Consider the following 18,110-nt stretch of genomic DNA (forward strand, 5'->3'; position numbering starts at 1 on the left):
CATTCTCTGTGCCTGTTCACATTGCTTCGCAGAATCGCTTTTGTGCAGAAAACAGTAACACTTGTTCAGACGAAAGAAAGCACAGAGCCCCAGATTTTATGTTGTCCTGGAGAGCTTGCAGAGCACTGGGGAAAAGCAGGCAGAGAATTCCCTGCTAGCACCTTCTCTGTGCCTGGGAAACAGAAGTGTTCACATTGCTTCGCAGAATCGCTTTTGTGCAGAAAACAATAACACTTGTTCAGAACGAAAGAAAGCACAGAGCCCCAGATTTTATGTTGTCCTGGAGAGCTTGCAGAGCACTGGGGAAAGGCAGGCAGAGAATTCCCTGCTAGCACCTTCTCTGTGCCTGGGAAGCAGAAGTGTTCACATTGCTTCGCAGAATCGCTTTTGTGCAGAAAACAGTAACACTTGTTCAGAACGAAAGAAAGCACAGAGCCCCAGATTTTATGTTGTCCTGGAGAGCTTGCAGAGCACTGGGGAAAGGCAGGCAGAGAATTCCCTGCTAGCACCTTCTCTGTGCCTGTTCACATTGCTTCGCAGAATCGCTTTTGTGCAGAAAACAGTAACACTTGTTCAGTACGAAAGAAAGCACAGAGCCCCAGATTTTATGTTGTCCTGGAGAGCTTGCAGAGTACTGGGGAAAAGCAGGCAGAGAATTCCCTGCTAGCACCTTCTCTGTGCCTGGGAAGCAGAAGTGTTCACATTGCTTCGCAGAATCGCTTTTGTGCAGAAAACAGTAACACTTGTTCAGTACGAAAGAAAGCACAGAGCCCCAGATTTTATGTTGTCCTGGAGAGCTTGCAGAGCACTGGGGAAAAGCAGGCAGAGAATTCCCTGCTAGCACCTTCTCTGTGCCTGGGAAACAGAAGTGTTCCCATTGCTTCGCAGAATCGCTTTTGTGCAGAAAACAGTAACACTTGTTCAGTACGAAAGAAAGCACAGAGCCCCAGATTTTATGTTGTCCTGGAGAGCTTGCAGAGCACTGGGGAAAAGCAGGCAGAGAATTCCCTGCTAGCACATTCTCTGTGCCTGTTCACATTGCTTCGCAGAATCGCTTTTGTGCAGAAAACAGTAACACTTGTTCAGACGAAAGAAAGCACAGAGCCCCAGATTTTATGTTGTCCTGGAGAGCTTGCAGAGCACTGGGGAAAAGCAGGCAGAGAATTCCCTGCTAGCACCTTCTCTGTGCCTGGGAAGCAGAAGTGTTCACATTGCTTCGCAGAATCGCTTTTCTGCAGAAAACAATAACACTTGTTCAGAACGAAAGAAAGCACAGAGCCCCAGATTTTATGTTGTCCTGGAGAGCTTGCAGAGCACTGGGGAAAGGCAGGCAGAGAATTCCCTGCTAGCACCTTCTCTGTGCCTGGGAAGCAGAAGTGTTCACATTGCTTCGCAGAATCGCTTTTGTGCAGAAAACAGTAACACTTGTTCAGAACAAAAGAAAGCACAGAGCCCCAGAATTTATGTTGTCCTGGAGAGCTTGCAGAGCACTGGGGAAAAGCAGGCAGAGAATTCCCTGCTAGCACCTTCTCTGTGCCTGGGAAACAGAAGTGTTCACATTTCTTAGCAGTATCGCTTTTGTGCAGAAAACAGTAACACTTGTTCAGACGAAAGAAAGCACAGAGCCCCAGATTTTATGTTGTCCTGGAGAGCTTGCAGAGCACTGGGGAAAGGCAGGCAGAGAATTCCCTGCTAGCACCTTCTCTGTGCCTGTTCACATTGCTTCGCAGAATCGCTTTTGTGCAGAAAACAGTAACACTTGTTCAGACGAAAGAAAGCACAGAGCCCCAGATTTTATGTTGTCCTGGAGAGCTTGCAGAGCACTGGGGAAAAGCAGGCAGAGAATTCCCTGCTAGCACCTTCTCTGTGCCTGGGAAGCAGAAATGTTCGCATTGCTTGGCAGAATCGCTTTTGTGCAGAAAACAGTAACACTTGTTCAGAACGAAAGAAAGCACAGAGCCCCAGATTTTATGTTGTCCTGGAGAGCTTGCAGAGCACTGGGGAAAGGCAGGCAGAGAATTCCCTGCTAGCACCTTCTCTGTGCCTGTTCACATTGCTTCGCAGAATCGCTTTTGTGCAGAAAACAGTAACACTTGTTCAGACGAAAGAAAGCACAGAGCCCCAGATTTTATGTTGTCCTGGAGAGCTTGCAGAGCACTGGGGAAAGGCAGGCAGAGAATTCCCTGCTAGCACCTTCTCTGTGCCTGGGAAGCAGAAGTGTTCACGTTGCTTGGCAGAATCGCTTTTGTGCAGAAAACAGTAACACTTGTTCAGAACGAAAGAAAGCACAGAGCCCCAGATTTTATGTTGTGCTGGAGAGCTTGCAGAGTACTGGGGAAAAGCAGGCAGAGAATTCCCTGCTAGCACCTTCTCTGTGCCTGGGAAACAGAAGTGTTCCCATTGCTTCGCAGAATCGCTTTTGTGCAGAAAACAGTAATACTTGTTCAGAACGAAAGAAAGCACAGAGCCCCAGATTTTATGTTGTCCTGGAGAGCTTGCAGAGCACTGGGGAAAAGCAGGCAGAGAATTCCCTGCTAGCACATTCTCTGTGCCTGTTCACATTGCTTCGCAGAATCGCTTTTGTGCAGAAAACAGTAACACTTGTTCAGACGAAAGAAAGCACAGAGCCCCAGATTTTATGTTGTCCTGGAGAGCTTGCAGAGCACTGGGGAAAAGCAGGCAGAGAATTCCCTGCTAGCACCTTCTCTGTGCCTGGGAAACAGAAGTGTTCACATTGCTTCGCAGAATCGCTTTTCTGCAGAAAACAATAACACTTGTTCAGAACGAAAGAAAGCACAGAGCCCCAGATTTTATGTTGTCCTGGAGAGCTTGCAGAGCACTGGGGAAAGGCAGGCAGAGAATTCCCTGCTAGCACCTTCTCTGTGCCTGGGAAGCAGAAGTGTTCACATTTCTTAGCAGTATCGCTTTTGTGCAGAAAACAGTAACACTTGTTCAGAAGGAAAGAAAGCACAGAGCCCCATATTTTATGTTGTGCTGGAGAGCTTGCAGAGTACTGGGGAAAAGCAGGCAGAGAATTCCCTGCTAGCACCTTCTCTGTGCCTGGGAAGCAGAAATGTTCACATTGCTTGGCAGAATCGCTTTTGTGCAGAAAACAATAACACTTGTTCAGAACGAAAGAAAGCACAGAGCCCCAGATTTTATGTTGTCCTGGAGAGCTTGCAGAGCACTGGGGAAAGGCAGGCAGAGAATTCCCTGCTAGCACCTTCTCTGTGCCTGTTCACATTACTTCGCAGAATCGCTTTTGTGCAGAAAACAGTAACACTTGTTCAGACGAAAGAAAGCACAGAGCCCCAGATTTTATGTTGTCCTGGAGAGCTTGCAGAGCACTGGGGAAAGGCAGGCAGAGAATTTCCTGCTAGCACCTTCTCTGTGCCTGGGAAGCAGAAGTGTTCACATTGCTTGGCAGAATCGCTTTTCTGCAGAAAACAGTAACACTTGTTCAGAACGAAAGAAAGCACAGAGCCCCAGATTTTATGTTGTGCTGGAGAGCTTGCAGAGCACTGGGGAAAGGCAGGCAGAGAATTCCCTGCTAGCACCTTCTCTGTGCCTGGGAAGCAGAAGTGTTCACATTGCTTCGCAGAATCGCTTTTGTGCAGAAAACAATAACACTTGTTCAGAACGAAAGAAAGCACAGAGCCCCAGATTTTATGTTGTCCTGGAGAGCTTGCAGAGCACTGGGGAAAGGCAGGCAGAGAATTCCCTGCTAGCACCTTCTCTGTGCCTGTTCACATTCCTTCGCAGAATCGCTTTTGTGCAGAAAACAGTAACACTTGTTCAGAACGAAAGAAAGCACAGAGCCCCAGATTTTATGTTGTCCTGGAGAGCTTGCAGAGCACTGGGGAAAGGCAGGCAGAGAATTCCCTGCTAGCACCTTCTCTGTGCCTGTTCACATTCCTTCGCAGAATCGCTTTTGTGCAGAAAACAGTAACACTTGTTCAGTACGAAAGAAAGCACAGAGCCCCAGATTTTATGTTGTCCTGGAGAGCTTGCAGAGCACTGGGGAAAAGCAGGCAGAGAATTCCCTGCTAGCACCTTCTCTGTGCCTGGGAAACAGAAGTGTTCCCATTGCTTCGCAGAATCGCTTTTGTGCAGAAAACAGTAACACTTGTTCAGAACGAAAGAAAGCACAGAGCCCCAGATTTTATGTTGTCCTGGAGAGCTTGCAGAGCACTGGGGAAAGGCAGGCAGAGAATTCCCTGCTAGCACATTCTCTGTGCCTGTTCACATTCCTTCGCAGAATCGCTTTTGTGCAGAAAACAGTAACACTTGTTCAGAACGAAAGAAAGCACAGAGCCCCAGATTTTATGTTGTCCTGGAGAGCTTGCAGAGCACTGGGGAAAAGCAGGCAGAGAATTCCCTGCTAGCACCTTCTCTGTGCCTGGGAAACAGAAGTGTTCACATTTCATAGCAGTATCGCTTTTGTGCAGAAAACAGTAACACTTGTTCAGAACAAAAGAAAGCACAGAGCCCCAGATTTTATGTTGTCCTGGAGAGCTTGCAGAGCACTGGGGAAAAGCAGGCAGAGAATTCCCTGCTAGCACCTTCTCTGTGCCTGGGAAACAGAAGTGTTCCCATTGCTTCGCAGAATCGCTTTTGTGCAGAAAACAGTAACACTTGTTCAGACGAAAGAAAGCACAGAGCCCCAGATTTTATGTTGTCCTGGAGAGCTTGCAGAGCACTGGGGAAAGGCAGGCAGAGAATTCCCTGCTAGCACCTTCTCTGTGCCTGGGAAGCAGAAGTATTCACATTGCTTCGCAGAATCGCTTTTGTGCAGAAAACACTAACACTTGTTCAGAACAAAAGAAAGCACAGAGCCCCAGATTTGCTGTTGTCCTGGAGAGCTTGCAGAGCACTGGGGAAAAGCAGGCAGAGAATTCCCTGCTAGCACCTTCTCTGTGCCTGGGAAACAGAAGTGTTCACATTTCTTAGCAGTATCGCTTTTGTGCAGAAAACAGTAACACTTGTTCAGAAGGAAAGAAAGCACAGAGCCCCATATTTTATGTTGTGCTGGAGAGCTTGCAGAGTACTGGGGAAAAGCAGGCAGAGAATTCCCTGCTAGCACCTTCTCTGTGCCTGGGAAGCAGAAATGTTCACATTGCTTGGCAGAATCGCTTTTGTGCAGAAAACAGTAACACTTGTTCAGAACGAAAGAAAGCACAGAGCTCAGATTTTATGTTGTCCTGGAGAGCTTGCAGAGCACTGGGGAAAGGCAGGCAGAGAATTCCCTGCTAGCACCTTCTCTGTGCCTGTTCACATTACTTCGCAGAATCGCTTTTGTGCAGAAAACAGTAACACTTGTTCAGACGAAAGAAAGCACAGAGCCCCAGATTTTATGTTGTCCTGGAGAGCTTGCAGAGCACTGGGGAAAGGCAGGCAGAGAATTTCCTGCTAGCACCTTCTCTGTGCCTGGGAAGCAGAAGTGTTCACATTGCTTCGCAGAATCGCTTTTGTGCAGAAAACAGTAACACTTGTTCAGAACGAAAGAAAGCACAGAGCCCCAGATTTTATGTTGTCCTGGAGAGCTTGCAGAGCACTGGGGAAAGGCAGGCAGAGAATTCCCTGCTAGCACCTTCTCTGTGCCTGGGAAGCAGAAGTGTTCACATTGCTTCGCAGAATCGCTTTTGTGCAGAAAACAGTAACACTTGTTCAGAACGAAAGAAAGCACAGAGCCCCAGATTTTATGTTGTCCTGGAGAGCTTGCAGAGCACTGGGGAAAAGCAGGCAGAGAATTCCCTGCTAGCACCTTCTCTGTGCCTGGGAAACAGAAGTGTTCACATTTCTTAGCAGTATCGCTTTTGTGCAGAAAACAGTAACACTTGTTCAGACGAAAGAAAGCACAGAGCCCCAGATTTTATGTTGTCCTGGAGAGCTTGCAGAGCACTGGGGAAAGGCAGGCAGAGAATTCCCTGCTAGCACCTTCTCTGTGCCTGTTCACATTGCTTCGCAGAATCGCTTTTGTGCAGAAAACAGTAACACTTGTTCAGACGAAAGAAAGCACAGAGCCCCAGATTTTATGTTGTCCTGGAGAGCTTGCAGAGCACTGGGGAAAAGCAGGCAGAGAATTCCCTGCTAGCACCTTCTCTGTGCCTGGGAAGCAGAAATGTTCGCATTGCTTGGCAGAATCGCTTTTGTGCAGAAAACAGTAACACTTGTTCAGAACGAAAGAAAGCACAGAGCCCCAGATTTTATGTTGTCCTGGAGAGCTTGCAGAGCACTGGGGAAAGGCAGGCAGAGAATTCCCTGCTAGCACCTTCTCTGTGCCTGTTCACATTGCTTCGCAGAATCGCTTTTGTGCAGAAAACAGTAACACTTGTTCAGACGAAAGAAAGCACAGAGCCCCAGATTTTATGTTGTCCTGGAGAGCTTGCAGAGCACTGGGGAAAGGCAGGCAGAGAATTCCCTGCTAGCACCTTCTCTGTGCCTGGGAAGCAGAAGTGTTCACATTGCTTGGCAGAATCGCTTTTGTGCAGAAAACAGTAACACTTGTTCAGAACGAAAGAAAGCACAGAGCCCCAGATTTTATGTTGTGCTGGAGAGCTTGCAGAGTACTGGGGAAAAGCAGGCAGAGAATTCCCTGCTAGCACCTTCTCTGTGCCTGGGAAGCAGAAGTGTTCACATTGCTTGGCAGAATCGCTTTTGTGCAGAAAACAGTAACACTTGTTCAGAACGAAAGAAAGCACAGAGCCCCAGATTTTATGTTGTCCTGGAGAGCTTGCAGAGCACTGGGGAAAAGCAGGCAGAGAATTCCCTGCTAGCACCTTCTCTGTGCCTGGGAAGCAGAAGTGTTCACATTGCTTCGCAGAATCGCTTTTGTGCAGAAAACAGTAACACTTGTTCAGTACGAAAGAAAGCACAGAGCCCCAGATTTTATGTTGTCCTGGAGAGCTTGCAGAGCACTGGGGAAAAGCAGGCAGAGAATTCCCTGCTAGCACCTTCTCTGTGCCTGGGAAACAGAAGTGTTCCCATTGCTTCGCAGAATCGCTTTTGTGCAGAAAACAGTAATACTTGTTCAGAACGAAAGAAAGCACAGAGCCCCAGATTTTATGTTGTCCTGGAGAGCTTGCAGAGCACTGGGGAAACGCACGCAGAGAATTCCCTGCTAGCACATTCTCTGTGCCTGTTCACATTGCTTCGCAGAATCGCTTTTGTGCAGAAAACAGTAACACTTGTTCAGACGAAAGAAAGCACAGAGCCCCAGATTTTATGTTGTCCTGGAGAGCTTGCAGAGCACTGGGGAAAAGCAGGCAGAGAATTCCCTGCTAGCACCTTCTCTGTGCCTGGGAAACAGAAGTGTTCACATTGCTTCGCAGAATCGCTTTTCTGCAGAAAACAATAACACTTGTTCAGAACGAAAGAAAGCACAGAGCCCCAGATTTTATGTTGTCCTGGAGAGCTTGCAGAGCACTGGGGAAAGGCAGGCAGAGAATTCCCTGCTAGCACCTTCTCTGTGCCTGGGAAGCAGAAGTGTTCACATTTCTTAGCAGTATCGCTTTTGTGCAGAAAACAGTAACACTTGTTCAGAAGGAAAGAAAGCACAGAGCCCCATATTTTATGTTGTGCTGGAGAGCTTGCAGAGTACTGGGGAAAAGCAGGCAGAGAATTCCCTGCTAGCACCTTCTCTGTGCCTGGGAAGCAGAAATGTTCACATTGCTTGGCAGAATCGCTTTTGTGCAGAAAACAATAACACTTGTTCAGAACGAAAGAAAGCACAGAGCCCCAGATTTTATGTTGTCCTGGAGAGCTTGCAGAGCACTGGGGAAAGGCAGGCAGAGAATTCCCTGCTAGCACCTTCTCTGTGCCTGTTCACATTACTTCGCAGAAACGCTTTTGTGCAGAAAACAGTAACACTTGTTCAGACGAAAGAAAGCACAGAGCCCCAGATTTTATGTTGTCCTGGAGAGCTTGCAGAGCACTGGGGAAAGGCAGGCAGAGAATTTCCTGCTAGCACCTTCTCTGTGCCTGGGAAGCAGAAGTGTTCACATTGCTTGGCAGAATCGCTTTTCTGCAGAAAACAGTAACACTTGTTCAGAACGAAAGAAAGCACAGAGCCCCAGATTTTATGTTGTGCTGGAGAGCTTGCAGAGCACTGGGGAAAGGCAGGCAGAGAATTCCCTGCTAGCACCTTCTCTGTGCCTGGGAAGCAGAAGTCTTCACATTGCTTCGCAGAATCGCTTTTGTGCAGAAAACAATAACACTTGTTCAGAACGAAAGAAAGCACAGAGCCCCAGATTTTATGTTGTCCTGGAGAGCTTGCAGAGCACTGGGGAAAGGCAGGCAGAGAATTCCCTGCTAGCACCTTCTCTGTGCCTGTTCACATTCCTTCGCAGAATCGCTTTTGTGCAGAAAACAGTAACACTTGTTCAGAACGAAAGAAAGCACAGAGCCCCAGATTTTATGTTGTCCTGGAGAGCTTGCAGAGCACTGGGGAAAGGCAGGCAGAGAATTCCCTGCTAGCACCTTCTCTGTGCCTGTTCACATTCCTTCGCAGAATCGCTTTTGTGCAGAAAACAGTAACACTTGTTCAGTACGAAAGAAAGCACAGAGCCCCAGATTTTATGTTGTCCTGGAGAGCTTGCAGAGCACTGGGGAAAAGCAGGCAGAGAATTCCCTGCTAGCACCTTCTCTGTGCCTGGGAAACAGAAGTGTTCCCATTGCTTCGCAGAATCGCTTTTGTGCAGAAAACAGTAACACTTGTTCAGAACGAAAGAAAGCACAGAGCCCCAGATTTTATGTTGTCCTGGAGAGCTTGCAGAGCACTGGGGAAAGGCAGGCAGAGAATTCCCTGCTAGCACATTCTCTGTGCCTGTTCACATTCCTTCGCAGAATCGCTTTTGTGCAGAAAACAGTAACACTTGTTCAGAACGAAAGAAAGCACAGAGCCCCAGATTTTATGTTGTGCTGGAGAGCTTGCAGAGTACTGGGGAAAAGCAGGCAGAGAATTCCCTGCTAGCACCTTCTCTGTGCCTGGGAAGCAGAAGTGTTCACATTGCTTGGCAGAATCGCTTTTGTGCAGAAAACAGTAACACTTGTTCAGAACGAAAGAAAGCACAGAGCCCCAGATTTTATGTTGTCCTGGAGAGCTTGCAGAGCACTGGGGAAAAGCAGGCAGAGAATTCCCTGCTAGCACCTTCTCTGTGCCTGGGAAACAGAAGTGTTCCCATTGCTTCGCAGAATCGCTTTTGTGCAGAAAACAGTAACACTTGTTCAGACGAAAGAAAGCACAGAGCCCCAGATTTTATGTTGTCCTGGAGAGCTTGCAGAGCACTGGGGAAAGGCAGGCAGAGAATTCCCTGCTAGCACCTTCTCTGTGCCTGGGAAGCAGAAGTCTTCACATTGCTTCGCAGAATCGCTTTTGTGCAGAAAACACTAACACTTGTTCAGAACAAAAGAAAGCACAGAGCCCCAGATTTGCTGTTGTCCTGGAGAGCTTGCAGAGCACTGGGGAAAAGCAGGCAGAGAATTCCCTGCTAGCACCTTCTCTGTGCCTGGGAAACAGAAGTGTTCACATTTCTTAGCAGTATCGCTTTTGTGCAGAAAACAGTAACACTTGTTCAGAAGGAAAGAAAGCACAGAGCCCCAGATTTTATGTTGTGCTGGAGAGCTTGCAGAGTACTGGGGAAAAGCAGGCAGAGAATTCCCTGCTAGCACCTTCTCTGTGCCTGGGAAGCAGAAATGTTCACATTGCTTGGCAGAATCGCTTTTGTGCAGAAAACAGTAACACTTGTTCAGAACGAAAGAAAGCACAGAGCTCAGATTTTATGTTGTCCTGGAGAGCTTGCAGAGCACTGGGGAAAGGCAGGCAGAGAATTCCCTGCTAGCACCTTCTCTGTGCCTGTTCACATTACTTCGCAGAATCGCTTTTGTGCAGAAAACAGTAACACTTGTTCAGACGAAAGAAAGCACAGAGCCCCAGATTTTATGTTGTCCTGGAGAGCTTGCAGAGCACTGGGGAAAGGCAGGCAGAGAATTTCCTGCTAGCACCTTCTCTGTGCTTGGGAAGCAGAAGTGTTCACATTGCTTCGCAGAATCGCTTTTGTGCAGAAAACAGTAACACTTGTTCAGAACGAAAGAAAGCACAGAGCCCCAGATTTTATGTTGTCCTGGAGAGCTTGCAGAGCACTGGGGAAAGGCAGGCAGAGAATTCCCTGCTAGCACCTTCTCTGTGCCTGGGAAGCAGAAGTGTTCACATTGCTTCGCAGAATCGCTTTTGTGCAGAAAACAGTAACACTTGTTCAGAACGAAAGAAAGCACAGAGCCCCAGATTTTATGTTGTCCTGGAGAGCTTGCAGAGCACTGGGGAAAGGCAGGCAGAGAATTCCCTGCTAGCACCTTCTCTGTGCCTTTTCACATTCCTTCGCAGAATCGCTTTTGTGCAGAAAACAGTAACACTTGTTCAGAACGAAAGAAAGCACAGAGCCCCAGATTTTATGATATCCTGGAGAGCTTACAGATCACTGGGGAAAAGCAGGCAGAGAATTCCCTGCTAGCACCTTCTCTGTGCCTGTTCACATTGCTTCGCAGAATCGCTTTTGTGCAGAAAACAGTAACACTTGTTCAGACGAAAGAAAGCACAGAGCCCCAGATTTTATGTTGTCCTGGAGAGCTTGCAGAGCACTGGGGAAAAGCAGGCAGAGAATTCCCTGCTAGCACCTTCTCTGTGCCTGGGAAGCAGAAATGTTCACATTGCTTGGCAGAATCGCTTTTGTGCAGAAAACAGTAACACTTGTTCAGAACGAAAGAAAGCACAGAGCCCCAGATTTTATGTTGTCCTGGAGAGCTTGCAGAGCACTGGGGAAAGGCAGGCAGAGAATTCCCTGCTAGCACATTCTCTGTGCCTGTTCACATTGCTTCGCAGAATCGCTTTTGTGCAGAAAACAGTAACACTTGTTCAGACGAAAGAAAGCACAGAGCCCCAGATTTTATGTTGTCCTGGAGAGCTTGCAGAGCACTGGGGAAAGGCAGGCAGAGAATTCCCTGCTAGCACCTTCTCTGTGCCTGGGAAGCAGAAGTGTTCACATTGCTTGGCAGAATCGCTTTTGTGCAGAAAACAGTAACACTTGTTCAGAACGAAAGAAAGCACAGAGCCCCAGATTTTATGTTGTGCTGGAGAGCTTGCAGAGTACTGGGGAAAAGCAGGCAGAGAATTCCCTGCTAGCACCTTCTCTGTGCCTGGGAAGCAGAAGTGTTCACATTGCTTGGCAGAATCGCTTTTGTGCAGAAAACAGTAACACTTGTTCAGAACGAAAGAAAGCACAGAGCCCCAGATTTTATGTTGTCCTGGAGAGCTTGCAGAGCACTGGGGAAAAGCAGGCAGAGAATTCCCTGCTAGCACCTTCTCTGTGCCTGGGAAGCAGAAGTGTTCACATTGCTTCGCAGAATCGCTTTTGTGCAGAAAACAGTAACACTTGTTCAGTACGAAAGAAAGCACAGAGCCCCAGATTTGCTGTTGTCCTGGAGAGCTTGCAGAGCACTGGGGAAAAGCAGGCAGAGAATTCCCTGCTAGCACCTTCTCTGTGCCTGGGAAACAGAAGTGTTCCCATTGCTTCGCAGGATCGCTTTTGTGCAGAAAACAGTAATACTTGTTCAGAACGAAAGAAAGCACAGAGCCCCAGATTTTATGTTGTCCTGGAGAGCTTGCAGAGCACTGGGGAAAAGCAGGCAGAGAATTCCCTGCTAGCACATTCTCTGTGCCTGTTCACATTGCTTCGCAGAATCGCTTTTGTGCAGAAAACAGTAACACTTGTTCAGACGAAAGAAAGCACAGAGCCCCAGATTTTATGTTGTCCTGGAGAGCTTGCAGAGCACTGGGGAAAAGCAGGCAGAGAATTCCCTGCTAGCACCTTCTCTGTGCCTGGGAAACAGAAGTGTTCACATTGCTTCGCAGAATCGCTTTTCTGCAGAAAACAATAACACTTGTTCAGAACGAAAGAAAGCACAGAGCCCCAGATTTTATGTTGTCCTGGAGAGCTTGCAGAGCACTGGGGAAAGGCAGGCAGAGAATTCCCTGCTAGCACCTTCTCTGTGCCTGGGAAGCAGAAGTGTTCACATTTCTTAGCAGTATCGCTTTTGTGCAGAAAACAGTAACACTTGTTCAGAACGAAAGAAAGCACAGAGCCCCAGATTTTATGTTGTCCTGGAGAGCTTGCAGAGCACTGGGGAAAGGCAGGCAGAGAATTCCCTGCTAGCACCTTCTCTGTGCCTGTTCACATTACTTCGCAGAATCGCTTTTGTGCAGAAAACAGTAACACTTGTTCAGACGAAAGAAAGCACAGAGCCCCAGATTTTATGTTGTGCTGGAGAGCTTGCAGAGCACTGGGGAAAGGCAGGCAGAGAATTCCCTGCTAGCACCTTCTCTGTGCCTGGGAAGCAGAAGTCTTCACATTGCTTCGCAGAATCGCTTTTGTGCAGAAAACAATAACACTTGTTCAGAACGAAAGAAAGCACAGAGCCCCAGATTTTATGTTGTCCTGGAGACCTTGCAGAGCACTGGGGAAAGGCAGGCAGAGAATTCCCTGCTAGCACCTTCTCTGTGCCTGTTCACATTCCTTCGCAGAATCGCTTTTGTGCAGAAAACAGTAACACTTGTTCAGAACGAAAGAAAGCACAGAGCCCCAGATTTTATGTTGTCCTGGAGAGCTTGCAGAGCACTGGGGAAAGGCAGGCAGAGAATTCCCTGCTAGCACCTTCTCTGTGCCTGTTCACATTCCTTCGCAGAATCGCTTTTGTGCAGAAAACAGTAACACTTGTTCAGTACGAAAGAAAGCACAGAGCCCCAGATTTTATGTTGTCCTGGAGAGCTTGCAGAGCACTGGGGAAAAGCAGGCAGAGAATTCCCTGCTAGCACCTTCTCTGTGCCTGGGAAACAGAAGTGTTCCCATTGCTTCGCAGAATCGCTTTTGTGCAGAAAACAGTAACACTTGTTCAGAACGAAAGAAAGCACAGAGCCCCAGATTTTATGTTGTCCTGGAGAGCTTGCAGAGCACTGGGGAAAGGCAGGCAGAGAATTCCCTGCTAGCACATTCTCTGTGCCTGTTCACATTCCTTCGAAGAATCGCTTTTGTGCAGAAAACAGTAACACTTGTTCAGAACGAAAGAAAGCACAGAGCCCCAGATTTTATGTTGTCCTGGAGAGCTTGCAGAGCACTGGGGAAAAGCAGGCAGAGAATTCCCTGCTAGCACCTTCTCTGTGCCTGGGAAACAGAAGTGTTCACATTTCATAGCAGTATCGCTTTTGTGCAGAAAACAGTAACACTTGTTCAGAACAAAAGAAAGCACAGAGCCCCAGATTTTATGTTGTCCTGGAGAGCTTGCAGAGCACTGGGGAAAAGCAGGCAGAGAATTCCCTGCTAGCACCTTCTCTGTGCCTGGGAAGCAGAAGTCTTCACATTGCTTCGCAGAATCGCTTTTGTGCAGAAAACACTAACACTTGTTCAGAACAAAAGAAAGCACAGAGCCCCAGATTTGCTGTTGTCCTGGAGAGCTTGCAGAGCACTGGGGAAAAGCAGGCAGAGAATTCCCTGCTAGCACCTTCTCTGTGCCTGGGAAACAGAAGTGTTCACATTTCTTAGCAGTATCGCTTTTGTGCAGAAAACAGTAACACTTGTTCAGAAGGAAAGAAAGCACAGAGCCCCATATTTTATGTTGTGCTGGAGAGCTTGCAGAGTACTGGGGAAAAGCAGGCAGAGAATTCCCTGCTAGCACCTTCTCTGTGCCTGGGAAGCAGAAATGTTCACATTGCTTGGCAGAATCGCTTTTGTGCAGAAAACAGTAACACTTGTTCAGAACGAAAGAAAGCACAGAGCTCAGATTTTATGTTGTCCTGGAGAGCTTGCAGAGCACTGGGGAAAGGCAGGCAGAGAATTCCCTGCTAGCACCTTCTCTGTGCCTGTTCACATTACTTCGCAGAATCGCTTTTGTGCAGAAAACAGTAACACTTGTTCAGACGAAAGAAAGCACAGAGCCCCAGATTTTATGTTGTCCTGGAGAGCTTGCAGAGCACTGGGGAAAGGCAGGCAGAGAATTTCCTGCTAGCACCTTCTCTGTGCCTGGGAAGCAGAAGTGTTCACATTGCTTCGCAGAATCGCTTTTGTGCAGAAAACAGTAACACTTGTTCAGAACGAAAGAAAGCACAGAGCCCCAGATTTTATGTTGTCCTGGAGAGCTTGCAGAGCACTGGGGAAAGGCAGGCAGAGAATTCCCTGCTAGCACCTTCTCTGTGCCTGGGAAGCAGAAGTGTTCACATTGCTTCGCAGAATCGCTTTTGTGCAGAAAACAGTAACACTTGTTCAGAACAAAAGAAAGCACAGAGCCCCAGATTTTATGTTGTCCTGGAGAGCTTGCAGAGCACTGGGGAAAGGCAGGCAGAGAATTCCCTGCTAGCACCTTCTCTGTGCCTTTTCACATTCCTTCGCAGAATCGCTTTTGTGCAGAAAACAGTAACACTTGTTCAGAACGAAAGAAAGCACAGAGCCCCAGATTTTATGATGTCCTGGAGAGCTTACAGATCACTGGGGAAAAGCAGGCAGAGAATTCCCTGCTAGCACCTTCTCTGTGCCTGGGAAACAGAAGTGTTCACATTTCTTAGCAGTATCGCTTTTGTGCAGAAAACAGTAACACTTGTTCAGACGAAAGAAAGCACAGAGCCCCAGATTTTATGTTGTCCTGGAGAGCTTGCAGAGCACTGGGGAAAGGCAGGCAGAGAATTCCCTGCTAGCACCTTCTCTGTGCCTGTTCACATTGCTTCGCAGAATCGCTTTTGTGCAGAAAACAGTAACACTTGTTCAGACGAAAGAAAGCACAGAGCCCCAGATTTTATGTTGTCCTGGAGAGCTTGCAGAGCACTGGGGAAAGGCAGGCAGAGAATTCCCTGCTAGCACCTTCTCTGTGCCTGGGAAGCAGAAGTGTTCACATTGCTTGGCAGAATCGCTTTTGTGCAGAAAACAGTAACACTTGTTCAGAACGAAAGAAAGCACAGAGCCCCAGATTTTATGTTGTGCTGGAGGGCTTGCAGAGCACTGGGGAAAAGCAGGCAGAGAATTCCCTGCTAGCACCTTCTCTGTGCCTGGGAAGCAGAAGTGTTCACATTGCTTCGCAGAATCGCTTTTGTGCAGAAAACAGTAACACTTGTTCAGTACGAAAGAAAGCACAGAGCCCCAGATTTTATGTTGTCCTGGAGAGCTTGCAGAGCACTGGGGAAAAGCAGGCAGAGAATTCCCTGCTAGCACCTTCTCTGTGCCTGGGAAACAGAAGTGTTCCCATTGCTTCGCAGAATCGCTTTTGTGCAGAAAACAGTAATACTTGTTCAGAACGAAAGAAAGCACAGAGCCCCAGATTTTATGTTGTCCTGGAGAGCTTGCAGAGCACTGGGGAAAAGCAGGCAGAGAATTCCCTGCTAGCACATTCTCTGTGCCTGTTCACATTGCTTCGCAGAATCGCTTTTGTGCAGAAAACAGTAACACTTGTTCAGACGAAAGAAAGCACAGAGCCCCAGATTTTATGTTGTCCTGGAGAGCTTGCAGAGCACTGGGGAAAAGCAGGCAGAGAATTCCCTGCTAGCACCTTCTCTGTGCCTGGGAAACAGAAGTGTTCACATTGCTTCGCAGAATCGCTTTTCTGCAGAAAACAATAACACTTGTTCAGAACGAAAGAAAGCACAGAGCCCCAGATTTTATGTTGTCCTGGAGAGCTTGCAGAGCACTGGGGAAAGGCAGGCAGAGAATTCCCTGCTAGCACCTTCTCTGTGCCTGGGAAGCAGAAGTGTTCACATTTCTTAGCAGTATCGCTTTTGTGCAGAAAACAGTAACACTTGTTCAGAACGAAAGAAAGCACAGAGCCCCAGATTTTATGTTGTCCTGGAGAGCTTGCAGAGCACTGGGGAAAGGCAGGCAGAGAATTCCCTGCTAGCACCTTCTCTGTGCCTGTTCACATTACTTCGCAGAATCGCTTTTGTGCAGAAAACAGTAACACTTGTTCAGACGAAAGAAAGCACAGAGCCCCAGATTTTATGTTGTGCTGGAGAGCTTGCAGAGCACTGGGGAAAGGCAGGCAGAGAATTCCCTGCTAGCACCTTCTCTGTGCCTGGGAAGCAGAAGTCTTCACATTGCTTCGCAGAATCGCTTTTGTGCAGAAAACAATAACACTTGTTCAGAACGAAAGAAAGCACAGAGCCCCAGATTTTATGTTGTCCTGGAGACCTTGCAGAGCACTGGGGAAAGGCAGGCAGAGAATTCCCTGCTAGCACCTTCTCTGTGCCTGTTCACATTCCTTCGCAGAATCGCTTTTGTGCAGAAAACAGTAACACTTGTTCAGAACGAAAGAAAGCACAGAGCCCCAGATTTTATGTTGTCCTGGAGAGCTTGCAGAGCACTGGGGAAAGGCAGGCAGAGAATTCCCTGCTAGCACCTTCTCTGTGCCTGTTCACATTCCTTCGCAGAATCGCTTTTGTGCAGAAAACAGTAACACTTGTTCAGTACGAAAGAAAGCACAGAGCCCCAGATTTTATGTTGTCCTGGAGAGCTTGCAGAGCACTGGGGAAAAGCAGGCAGAGAATTCCCTGCTAGCACCTTCTCTGTGCCTGGGAAACAGAAGTGTTCCCATTGCTTCGCAGAATCGCTTTTGTGCAGAAAACAGTAACACTTGTTCAGAACGAAAGAAAGCACAGAGCCCCAGATTTTATGTTGTCCTGGAGAGCTTGCAGAGCACTGGGGAAAGGCAGGCAGAGAATTCCCTGCTAGCACATTCTCTGTGCCTGTTCACATTCCTTCGCAGAATCGCTTTTGTGCAGAAAACAGTAACACTTGTTCAGAACGAAAGAAAGCACAGAGCCCCAGATTTTATGTTGTCCTGGAGAGCTTGCAGAGCACTGGGGAAAAGCAGGCAGAGAATTCCCTGCTAGCACCTTCTCTGTGCCTGGGAAACAGAAGTGTTCACATTTCATAGCAGTATCGCTTTTGTGCAGAAAACAGTAACACTTGTTCAGAACAAAAGAAAGCACAGAGCCCCAGATTTTATGTTGTCCTGGAGAGCTTGCAGAGCACTGGGGAAAAGCAGGCAGAGAATTCCCTGCTAGCACCTTCTCTGTGCCTGGGAAGCAGAAGTCTTCACATTGCTTCGCAGAATCGCTTTTGTGCAGAAAACACTAACACTTGTTCAGAACAAAAGAAAGCACAGAGCCCCAGATTTGCTGTTGTCCTGGAGAGCTTGCAGAGCACTGGGGAAAAGCAGGCAGAGAATTCCCTGCTAGCACCTTCTCTGTGCCTGGGAAACAGAAGTGTTCACATTTCTTAGCAGTATCGCTTTTGTGCAGAAAACAGTAACACTTGTTCAGAAGGAAAGAAAGCACAGAGCCCCATATTTTATGTTGTGCTGGAGAGCTTGCAGAGTACTGGGGAAAAGCAGGCAGAGAATTCCCTGCTAGCACCTTCTCTGTGCCTGGGAAGCAGAAATGTTCACATTGCTTGGCAGAATCGCTTTTGTGCAGAAAACAGTAACACTTGTTCAGAACGAAAGAAAGCACAGAGCTCAGATTTTATGTTGTCCTGGAGAGCTTGCAGAGCACTGGGGAAAGGCAGGCAGAGAATTCCCTGCTAGCACCTTCTCTGTGCCTGTTCACATTACTTCGCAGAATCGCTTTTGTGCAGAAAACAGTAACACTTGTTCAGACGAAAGAAAGCACAGAGCCCCAGATTTTATGTTGTCCTGGAGAGCTTGCAGAGCACTGGGGAAAGGCAGGCAGAGAATTTCCTGCTAGCACCTTCTCTGTGCCTGGGAAGCAGAAGTGTTCACATTGCTTCGCAGAATCGCTTTTGTGCAGAAAACAGTAACACTTGTTCAGAACGAAAGAAAGCACAGAGCCCCAGATTTTATGTTGTCCTGGAGAGCTTGCAGAGCACTGGGGAAAGGCAGGCAGAGAATTCCCTGCTAGCACCTTCTCTGTGCCTGGGAAGCAGAAGTGTTCACATTGCTTCGCAGAATCGCTTTTGTGCAGAAAACAGTAACACTTGTTCAGAACAAAAGAAAGCACAGAGCCCCAGATTTTATGTTGTCCTGGAGAGCTTGCAGAGCACTGGGGAAAGGCAGGCAGAGAATTC

This window comes from Strix uralensis, unplaced genomic scaffold, assembly GCF_047716275.1.
Source record: "Strix uralensis isolate ZFMK-TIS-50842 unplaced genomic scaffold, bStrUra1 scaffold_37, whole genome shotgun sequence".
Taxonomy (NCBI): Eukaryota; Metazoa; Chordata; class Aves; order Strigiformes; family Strigidae; genus Strix; species Strix uralensis.